This window comes from Triticum urartu, chromosome 7, assembly GCF_003073215.2.
Source record: "Triticum urartu cultivar G1812 chromosome 7, Tu2.1, whole genome shotgun sequence".
NCBI lineage: Eukaryota > Viridiplantae > Streptophyta > Magnoliopsida > Poales > Poaceae > Triticum > Triticum urartu.
This window is the reverse complement of record NC_053028.1, coordinates 242,455,099-242,465,673: the sequence shown is the minus strand read 5'-3', so window position 1 is coordinate 242,465,673 and position 10,575 is coordinate 242,455,099.

Here is a 10,575-nt window from a genome sequence, read left to right as displayed (position 1 = left end):
GAGCGAGGCCATTGGTCCCGGTTCGTCCCACCAACCGGGACCAAAAGGTCCAGACGAACCGGGACCAATGGCCCACGTGGCCCGGCCGGCCCCCTGGGCTCACGAACCGGGTCCAATGCCCCCATGGGTCCCGGTTCTAGACTGAACCGGGACTAATGGGCTGACCCGGCCTGGACCGATAGCCCTGTTTTCTACTAGTGTATATGAAAGTGCAACATATGAGACTCTCTATATGAAGAACATGGTGCTACTTTGAAGAAAAATATATGAGACTCGCTATATCATGGTGATACTTTGAAGCACAAGTGTGGAAAAAGGATAATAGCATTGCCCCTTATTTATTTATTTATTATTTTTTTGGGCCTTCTTTTTTTCTTTGGCCTTTCTCTTTTTTTATTTGGGACAATACTCGATTGAATGATGATCACCCACTTCTATTTATGTACAACTCGATGATTACAACTCGATACTAAAACAAAGTATGAGTCTATATGAATGCTTCCGGCGGTGTACCGGGATATGCAATGAATCACGAGTGACAAGTATGAAAGAATTATGAATGGTGTCTTTGCCACAAATACTATGTCAACTACGTGATCATGCTAAGCAATATGACAATGATGGATGTGTCATGATGAACTAGGTGGAAAGTTGCATGGCAATATATCTCGGAATGGCTATGGAAATGCCATAATAGGTAGGTATGGTGGCTGTTTTGAGGAAGGTATATGGTAGGTGTATGATACCGGCGAAAGTTGCGCGGTATTAGAGAGGCTAGCAAGGGTGGAAGGGTGAGAGTGCGTATAATCCATGGACTCAACATTAGTCATAAAGAACTCATATACTTATTGCAAAAATTTAGAAGTTATCAAAGCAAAGTATTACGCGCATGCTCCTAGGGGGATAGATTGGTAGGAAAAGACCATCGCTCGTCCCCGACCGCCACTCATAAGGAAGACAATCAATAAATAAATCATGCTCCGACTTCATCACATAACGGTTCACCATACGTGCATGCTACGGGAATCACAAACTTCAACACAAGTATTCTTTAAATTCACAACTACTCAACTAGCATGACTTTAATATTATCACCTCCATATCTCAAAACAATTATCATGCTTCAATCTTTTCTTAGTATTCAACACACTCAAAAGAAAGTTTCACAAATCTTGAATACCAAGCATATTATTATTAGGCAAATTACCATGCTATTAAGAGACTCTCAAATTAATTTAAGTGAAGCATGAGAGATCAATAGTTTCTTTAAAATGAATCCACCACCGTGCTCTAAAAGATCTAAGTGAAGCACATAGAGCAAAATTATCTAGCTCAAAAGATATAAGTGAAGCACATAGAGCAAAATTATCTAGCTCAAAAGATATAAGTGAAGCACATAGAGCAAAATTATCTAGCTCAAAAGATATAAGTGAAGCACATAGAGCAAAATTATCTAGCTCAAAAGATATAAGTGAAGCACATAGAGTATTCTATCAAATTTTAATTCATGTATGGCTCTCTCAAAAGGTGTGTACAGCAAGGATGATTGTGGCATACTAACAAACAAAGACACAAATAATACAAGACGCTCCAAGCAAAACACATATCATGTTGGTGAATAAAAATATAGCTCCAAGTAAATTACCGATGGAAGTGGACGAAAGAGGGGATGCCTTCCGGGGCATCCCCAAGCTTTGACTTTTTGGTGTCCTTGGATTATCTTGGGGGTGCCATGGGCATCCCCAAGCTTAGGCTCTTGCCACTCCTTGTTCCATGATCCATCAAAAGAATTCACCCAAAACTTGAAAACTTCACAACACAAAACTCAAAATAGAAAACTCGTGAGCTCCGTTAGCGAAAGAAAACAAAAGACCACTTCAAGGTACTGTAATGAACTCATTTATTTATATTGGTGTTAAACCTACTGTATTCCAACTTCTCTATGGATTATAAACTATTTTACTAGCCATAGATTCATCAAAATAAGCAAACAACACACGAAAAACAGAATCTGTCAAAAACAGAACAGTCTGTAGTAATCTGTAGCTAGCGCAAAATCTGGAACCCCAAAAATTCTAAAATAAATTGCTGGACGTGAGGAATTTATCTATTAATCATCTGCAAAAGAATTAACTAAATAGCCACTCTTAAATAAAAATGACAGCAGTTCTCGTGAGCGCTAAAGTTTCTGTTTTTTACAGCAAGTTCAACAAGACTTTCCCCAAGTCTTCCCAACGGTTCTACTTGGCACAAACACTAATTAAACACAAAAAAACACAACCAAAACAGAGGCTAAATAATTTATTTATTACTAAACAGGAGCAAAAAAGTAGGAATAAAAATAAAATTGGGTTGCCTCCCAACAAGCGCTATCGTTTAACGCCCCTAGCTAGGCATAACAAGCAAGAATAGATCTAGGTATTGCCATCTTTGGTAGGCAATCCATAAGTGGCTCTCATGATAGTCATATGGTAATTTTATTTTCTTTCTTGGAAATGTTCCATGCCCTTTTTAATGGAAATTGAAATCTAATATTCCCTTCCTTCATATCAATAATCGCACCAACCGTTCTAAGGAAAGGTCTACCAAGAATAATAGGGCAAGAAGGATTGCAATCTATATCAAGAACAATGAAATCTACGGGCACATAATTCCTATTTGCAACAATAAGAACATCATTAATTCTCCCATAGGTTTCTTAATAGTGGAATCCGCAAGATGCAAGTTTAGAGAGCAATCATCAAAATTACGGAAATCTAGTAAATCACACAAAGTCTTGGGAATAGTAGAGACACTAGCACCCAAATCACACAAAGCATAAAACTCATGATCTTTAATTTTAATTTTAATAGTTGGTTCCCACTCATCATAGAGTTTTCTAGGGATAGAAACTTTCAACTCAAGTTTTTCTTCATAAGATTGCATCAAGGCATCAACAATATGTTCGGTGAAGGCTTTATTGACTATAAGCATGTGGAGAATTTAGCACGGATTGCAACAAGGAAATACAATCAATTAAAGAGCAAATTTCATAATTAAATTCCTTGAAATCCAATATAGTGGGTTTAGCAACATCTAGATTTTTATTTCTTTCCATCCCACTTTCATCAATTTCATCATTAAGATCTAAACACTCCGAATTTTTAGAACGCCTTCTAGGTAAAGGAAGATCATATTCAGTTTCATCAAGATTCATATTGCAAAATAAAGATTTAATAGGAGACACATCAATAACTTTTAGATCTTCATCTTGATTTTCATAGAATTAGAAGAACACGCTTTAATAAAGGCATCTTTGGAAGCACGCATCCTAGCGGTTCTTTCTTTACACTCATCAATTGAAATTCTCATGGCTTTTAGAGACTCATTAATATCATGCTTAGGTGGAATAGATCTAAGTTTCAAAGCATCAACATCAAGAGCAATTCTATCAACGTTCCTAGCCAAATCATCAATCTTAAGCAATTTTTCTTCAATCATAGCATTAAAATTCTTTTGCGAAGAAATAAATTCTTTAATATTAGATCAAAATCAGAGGGCATCTTATTATAATTTCCATAAGAGTTGTTGTAGGAATTCCCATAATTATTAGAAGGATTACTAGGATATGGCCTAGGATTAAAATTCCCTCTATAAGCGTTGTTACCAAAATTATTCCTACCAACAAAATTCACATCCATAGATTCATTATTCAATCAAAGTAGACAAAGGCATATCATTAGGATCAGAAGAAACACTCTTAGTAGCAAATAATTTCATAAGTTCATCCATCTTTCCACTCAACAACATTAATTTCTTCTATCGCATGCACTTTTTTATAGAAGATCTTTCAGTATGCCATTGAGAATAATTAACCATAATATTATCTAGGAGTTTAGTAGCATCTCCTAAAGTGATTTCCATAAAAGTGCCTCCCGCGGCCGAATCTAAAAGATTTCTAGAAGCAAAATTCAATCCGGCATAAAATTTTTGTATAATCATCCACAAATTCAAACCATGAGTAGGGCAATTACGTATCATTAATTTCATTCTCTCCCAAGCTTGTGCAACATGTTCATGATCAAGTTGTTTAAAGTTCATTATATCGTTTCTAAGAGAGATGATCTTAGCGGGAGGAAAATACTTAGAGATAAAAGCATCTTTGCATTTGTTCCATGAATCAATACTATTCTTAGGCAAAGACGAAAACCAAGCTTTAGCACGATCTCTAAGCGAAAAAGGAAATAGCTTCAATTTAACGACATCATTATTGACATCTTTTTTCTTTTGCATATCACATAAATCAACGAAGCTATTCAGATGAGTAGCGGCATCTTCACTAGGAAGGCCGGCGAATTGATCTTTCATAACAAGATTCAACAAAGCAGTATTAATTTCACAAGATTCAGCATCGGTAAGAGGAGCAATCGGAGTGCTAAGGAAATCATTATTATTGGTATTGGTGAAGTCACACAATTTGGTAGTATCTTGAGCCATCGCGACAAACAAGCAATCTAACACACGAGCAAACAAAAAGGCAAGCGACAAAAAGAGGCAAATAGAGAGGGAGGATAGAGAGAGAGGGGAATAAAACGGCAAGGGTGAATTGGGGGGAGAGGAAAACGAGAGGCAAATGGCAAATAATGTAATGCGAGAGATAGGGATTGTGATGGGTACTTGGTATGTTGACTTTTTGCGTAGACTCCCCGGCAACGGCGCCAGAAATCCTTCTTGCTACGTCTTGAGCTTGCGTTGGTTTTCCCCGAAGAGGAAGGGATGATGCAGCAGAGTAGCGTAAGTATTTCCCTCAGTTTTTGAGAACCAAGGTATCAATCCAGTAGGAGCCCACGCTCAAGTCCCTCGTACCTGCACAAAGCGATAGCTACTCGCAACCAACGCGATTAGGGGTTGTCAAGCCCTTCACGGTCACTTACGAGAGTGAGATCTGATAGATAGAATATTTTTGGTATTTTTGATATAAAGATGCAAAGTAAAAAGTAAAGCAAAGTAAATAGCAAAACAATATAAAAGTGATGGAGATTGATATGATGAGAATAGACCCGGGGGCCATAGGTTTCACTAGTGGCTTCTCTCAAGAGCATAAGTATTCTACGGTGGGTGAACAAATTACTGTTGAGCAATTGATAGAATTGAGCATAATTATGAGAATATCTAGGCATGATCATGTATATAGGCATCACGTCCGTGACAAGTAGACGAAACGATTCTGCATCTACTACTATTACTCCACTCATCGACCGCTATCCAGCATGCATCTAGAGTATTAAGTTAAAAACAGAGTAACGCCTTAAGCAAGATGACATGATGTAGAGAGATAAATTCATGCAATATGAAATAAACCCCATCTTGTTATCCTCGATGGCAACGATACAATACGTGCCTTGCTGCCCCTTCTGTCACTGGGTAAGGACACCGCAAGATCGAACCCAAAGCTAAGCACTTCTCCCATGGCAAGAACTACCAATCTAGTTGGCCAAACCAAACGGATAATTCGAAGAGACTTGCAAAGATAACCAATCATGCATAAAAGAATTCAGAGAAGATTCAAATATTATTCATAGATAGACTTGATCATAAACCCACAATTCATCGGTCTCAACAAACACACCGCAAAAAGAAGATTACATCGAATAGATCTCCACAAGAGAGGGGGAGAACTTTGTATTGAGATTCAAAGAGAGAGAAGAAGCCATCTAGCTACTAACTATGGACCCGAAGGTCTGAGGTAAACTACTCACACTTCATCGGAGGGGCTAGATGATGTAGAAGCCCTCCGTGATGACGGCCCTCTTCCGGCGGAGCTCCGGAACAGGCCCCAAGATGGGATCTCGTGGATACAGAAAGTTGCGGCGGTGGAATTAGGTTTTTGGCTCCTGTTCTGATCGTTTGGGGGTACGTGTGTATATATAGGAGGAAGGAGTACGTCGGTGGAGCACCGAGGGGCCCACGAGGCAGGGGGCGCCCTAGGGGGCCCCCACCCTCGTGACCACCTCTTTGATCCCTTGCAGTAGGGTCCAAGTCTCCTGGATCACGTTCGGTGAGAAAATCACGTTTCCAAAGATTTTATTCCGTTTGGACTCCGTTTGATATTCCTGTTTATCCGAAACACTGAAATAGGCAAAAAAACAGCAATTCTGGGCTGGGCCTCCGGTTAATAGGTTAGTCCCAAAAATAATATAAAAGTGGAAAATAAAGCCCAATATAGTCCAAAACAGTAGATAATATAGCATGGAGCAATCAAAAATTATAGATACGTTGGAGACATATCAGTCCTGCCCTGTGGCGCGCCTCCCTCGGGTATGGGTGCGGTTGCCTGCACCTGCCGGCCCTGACGCGCAGCGGAGGATAGGCGCGTGCCGCCCGCCACGAGAGGCAGCGGGCAAGGGAGAGGAAAGATGCGGAGAGCTATGTTCGCCGCCGTCGTGGGTTACCGGCGGAGTCCGATGAGGACGAGCGGCTCCTAACGTGGGTCTACCACCGGTTGCTTACGATGGCGGAGAGGGATGCTCAGCGGCTCTACCGGAAGAACGTGAAGGCTCTCCGGCTTGCCATGGAGCAGTCCGAGCAGGAGGCGAAGGAGTAGGCGACAGCAGCGGCTCAACTGGCGAAGCTCAGGCGCCAGCAGCACTGGGTCGTCCAGCGCCTCAAACGTCTCGTCATCATCTCGTCCTCCTCGTCTGACGACCACGGCTCCTCGTCCAACGAATCAGACGATCCTCCACTAGCCGCCGACAGCTAGAGCTACGCTGGCGACTAGAAGAGGAAAGGGCCGGTCCGGAAGTAGTGAAGTTCACACTACTAGGAAAATGCTTATAGATAGAATTTTACCAATAGCGTTTGTTTATGACCACACGCTACTAGTAGTTAGTAGTAGCACTGGGTAGAAAGCGCGCTACTGGTATGTGTTAGCAGCAGCGCTTGTTACCTAGCCCCACGCTACTGCTAAGTGTAACACACCACACCCCTTGGTCAATAAATATTGGTCGTCCAACTGGGGCTACTATTAGTTTTGGATCTATAGCGCATGTTTAGATAAGCGCGCTACTGCTATTTTTTCTATGTATAACATTTTACCAGTAGCGTGTTTCTCTAGACCGCGCTATAGGTAGTGCAACACTAGCCGTAGATATTTTGCAAGCTGCCATAGCAATAGCGTGTTTTGAATCCCCGCGCTACTGCTATGGTCGCCAGCCACCTACCACCTTTCCCCTCCTTCCTCCCCTTTCTTCTTCCTCCCCCCCTTCCTTTCCCCCCTTTCCTTGCACCTTGATTGTTCTAATGCTCCCCCTCCACCACCCCTCCATTAGAGCCCTCCCTTCTTCTCTTCTTTGTCCTTCCACTCCCCCTCTTCTTTGCCCCTCCAACACACCCCTCCATTAGAGCCCTCCCATCACCACCCCCTCTTTCTTTGCCCTCCACCACCACCCCTTCCATTAATGCCCTCTCCTCCCCCTCTTCTTTGCCCTCCCCCACCCCCTTCCATTAATGCCTTCCCTCTTCTCCTCTCTCCCTCTCCTCCCACTCTCTCCCTAGCTCATATATAGCTACTAGGTAATTAAGAAGAAAGGTGCTCGATATCCCTCTCGACACATAGGTGAGAAAAAAAATGTTTTTGTGTGGATATAAAAGCAAAGATATAAAGTTTCGCCAAAGAGATTGCAATCACGGACGCCCATATGTGTTGGGATCTGCTCCCCCACCTTTCCCTCTTTGTATTTTTCTTCTTTTAAGTGATCGATGGGTAATTCCTCTTATAGCCAAACCTGGACCACTCACCCTGCGTCCATCCCTGTAGCATGCAGTAGTAGGCTGGCAGGACGGCAGGTTTGGCAGTCATGGGCCCATGATTGCAGCCGGAGGTAAAGTTCTAGAGAACCGTCAACCCATGTACATGATCGGTGAGAAACTTTATCCACCATGTTTCTCTCTCGCTCGTTTATCCACCCCGTCGCTCTCTCTCTCGTTCTCCATCCCATCCAGATCCCGCCGCCCCCAACCCTCTCACCCTTCCCCTCCACAACGAGCCACCTCTACCATCCCAGCGAGTCGCACCGCCCCAACCCTCTCCTAGCCTCACCTCGGTGCTCCCCGTCCCTTCATCATGCTACCCAACGGGCTCCCTTCCTGTTCTGCTGCACAAATAGCAGCGAGATCTGGGGAGACGGGGCACGTCGATATCGTCGTCAACCTCGCCGAGCTTGATCCGGGGAGACCAGGGCCCCGGGCTTCAGTAGTGCTGGACGCGGTGGCCGTCTCCTCCCACTGGCGGGAGACGCGGGGCCTGTCGCGGGCTTACCCGGGAGGGTTGACGGTGGGCACGACCTGTACTGCTTCTTGCTGGTTTCTCACGGCCTCCTCCTGGTGCACAGCTACTCCGCGACTCCAACTTGGCGGCATTGAGAAAAGGCCTATTTTTTTGTGCTCGAACTTCTTGCTTCTTCCCTTTGATTGTTGGTGGACGTGTGATTTTGTGGTTGCTCGGGCTGGATAGGTCGTCAAGCTGCAAAAGTAGTACTAGCTAGCCAGATTACTACTATCTTTTTTATAGATTTGTTACCAGGACGTTGCACGAATCCAATTCTTTCTGGTTTGTCTGCTGATGTATATCTTAACTTTGTGTTCCTAACTACGGCCCTCTGAATGTAATGTTGTTCTGAATTTCCCCCTCGCCTGCTTCCTAATCCGGGCCTGCTCCTAATCAATGTTTTTTTGTTTGGTTTCTTGTGTGATACATTTTGGATTTGATGATGCAGGTGACTAGCCGTATATGTGGTCTGGTGTCCCAAGCTTCTGCCTCTAGGTCGCCATGCTTCACCAAGAATCATGACGGTGCTGCCTTGTGTTCGCCATGCGTAGAACTGGGGTCGTGAGGAGGAAGACAAGGCCACGCACGAGGAAATTCGAGACGGAGGTGGCACCAAACATAGCTTGAGCCTGATTTTCCTTGCTAACTTAGAGTTTTTCTTTCATAGGTTTGGAGCTCTAAATTTAAGCTTTTGCTCTGAATCTTCAAGTGATCCACAGGTTTCTGATCGTTCTGAACAAATGCTTGAACTCTTTGTTGTTTGATGTGATTTTGGAAGTTCATTAGACTTTGGAAAGTTGTTTGCTTTCCCATAATCAATTTCTGAATCTCCTCCCTTCTTTAGTGGAGCTCCCTACAAGTGTTAGTGGTTAATGCATGGTTAAATTCTATTTTGGTGTTGGTTGTTGAGAGTATGAGATGAGACAAGCAATGAAATGGATTGTGGATAATCACAGGAATGGTGTTCCATGGATAGGTCATGTATTGGAGAGGGAACGACAAGCTGCAGGAGCAAGAGGTCTTGCCTCTTTTCTGTTGTTCTTGCTTCTCCCCTATGATTTTTTTAGTTTTTTTTTTGAAACGGACTTTTTCGTTGGTTGTCTTGGAGAGGGAACGACAAGCTGCAGCGGCCAGAGTAGTAGGAGCAGCAGCTTCAACTCCCACAGCATGTTCTACATTTTTCTGCATTGATGTACTCGTATTTGTTATGGTCCAACTGAATTAGCTTTGACTGAATCTTACTCTCTGCAGTCCGTGAGATTTGTTCTATAGTCTAAAATGCACGTTAACTGTTTGATGGAATGTCTTAAAAACACTGTTTGATGGAATGCCAGAAAAGAATGCACATCTTTTTCCTGGCTAAAAATTCGTTCAAGAGTGTTCTGTTTTTTTCTATCTGGTAATTTCATTGGCCTCAGAGTTGATTCCCTCTTTTAATTCATTTGGTGTGGTTTTCTACATGAAGAAGCAAAACCATTTTGGTTGTTATTTTAGAATCACTGGTTATAACGTGGGCGCCATACAGATCCTGCCTTGCTCCATACTACTGTACTAAGGAATTATGGATGCACTTGATCTACTGTGTATTTGTTTACTCTAAATTTTATGCTCTAGTAGAAATCAGTTCCTTTCCGAGAAAATGCATGGCATCTACTGCAGCGCACAAAGCTTGTTGACTGCGATGCTACTTGTCTAATAGACCTAGCTTACAAAGTACAGTATTTCGCTTTAAGCTACATAAACGAATGTTTCTGCATAGTAAAAATGTGAATAGAGAATACTAAACAAAATACATTAGCTACACAGGATTAGATAATCAGGTAACTTCATGAAAACGGACGAGGAAGTTCTGCACGGAGAAGTAACTTCATGAAACGGCCGCGCTCTGAATATTGGCGAATTTGGCGAGGATGGCTTCCTTCCCTGCGTCTGGGTCGACCAGTGCGGTGATCACCAGTGCAGTGGCTCGGAGGCGTTTCTCCTCGTCCGACCATGGCCCGTGTGCGCTCAATAACGCAGTGTGGCATGAACGACGGTTGTTTGGGTCGGAGGTAAACGACATGGGGCAACACACATTCTCCATCGATGGTGTGGGTTGTGTTGGTTTCTAGCACGGCAATGTTTCTTACCCAAGGCTGATGTGTGTTTTGGCAGCTCCCCACCGAGAAGCGACAACTACTAATGCGTCAAACACAGAGCCTGCTGCCCGCTACAGTCTGACGGGGTGCAACACCATCTTAAACTTCAAACCGTGAAAAATTTCTCTCTCT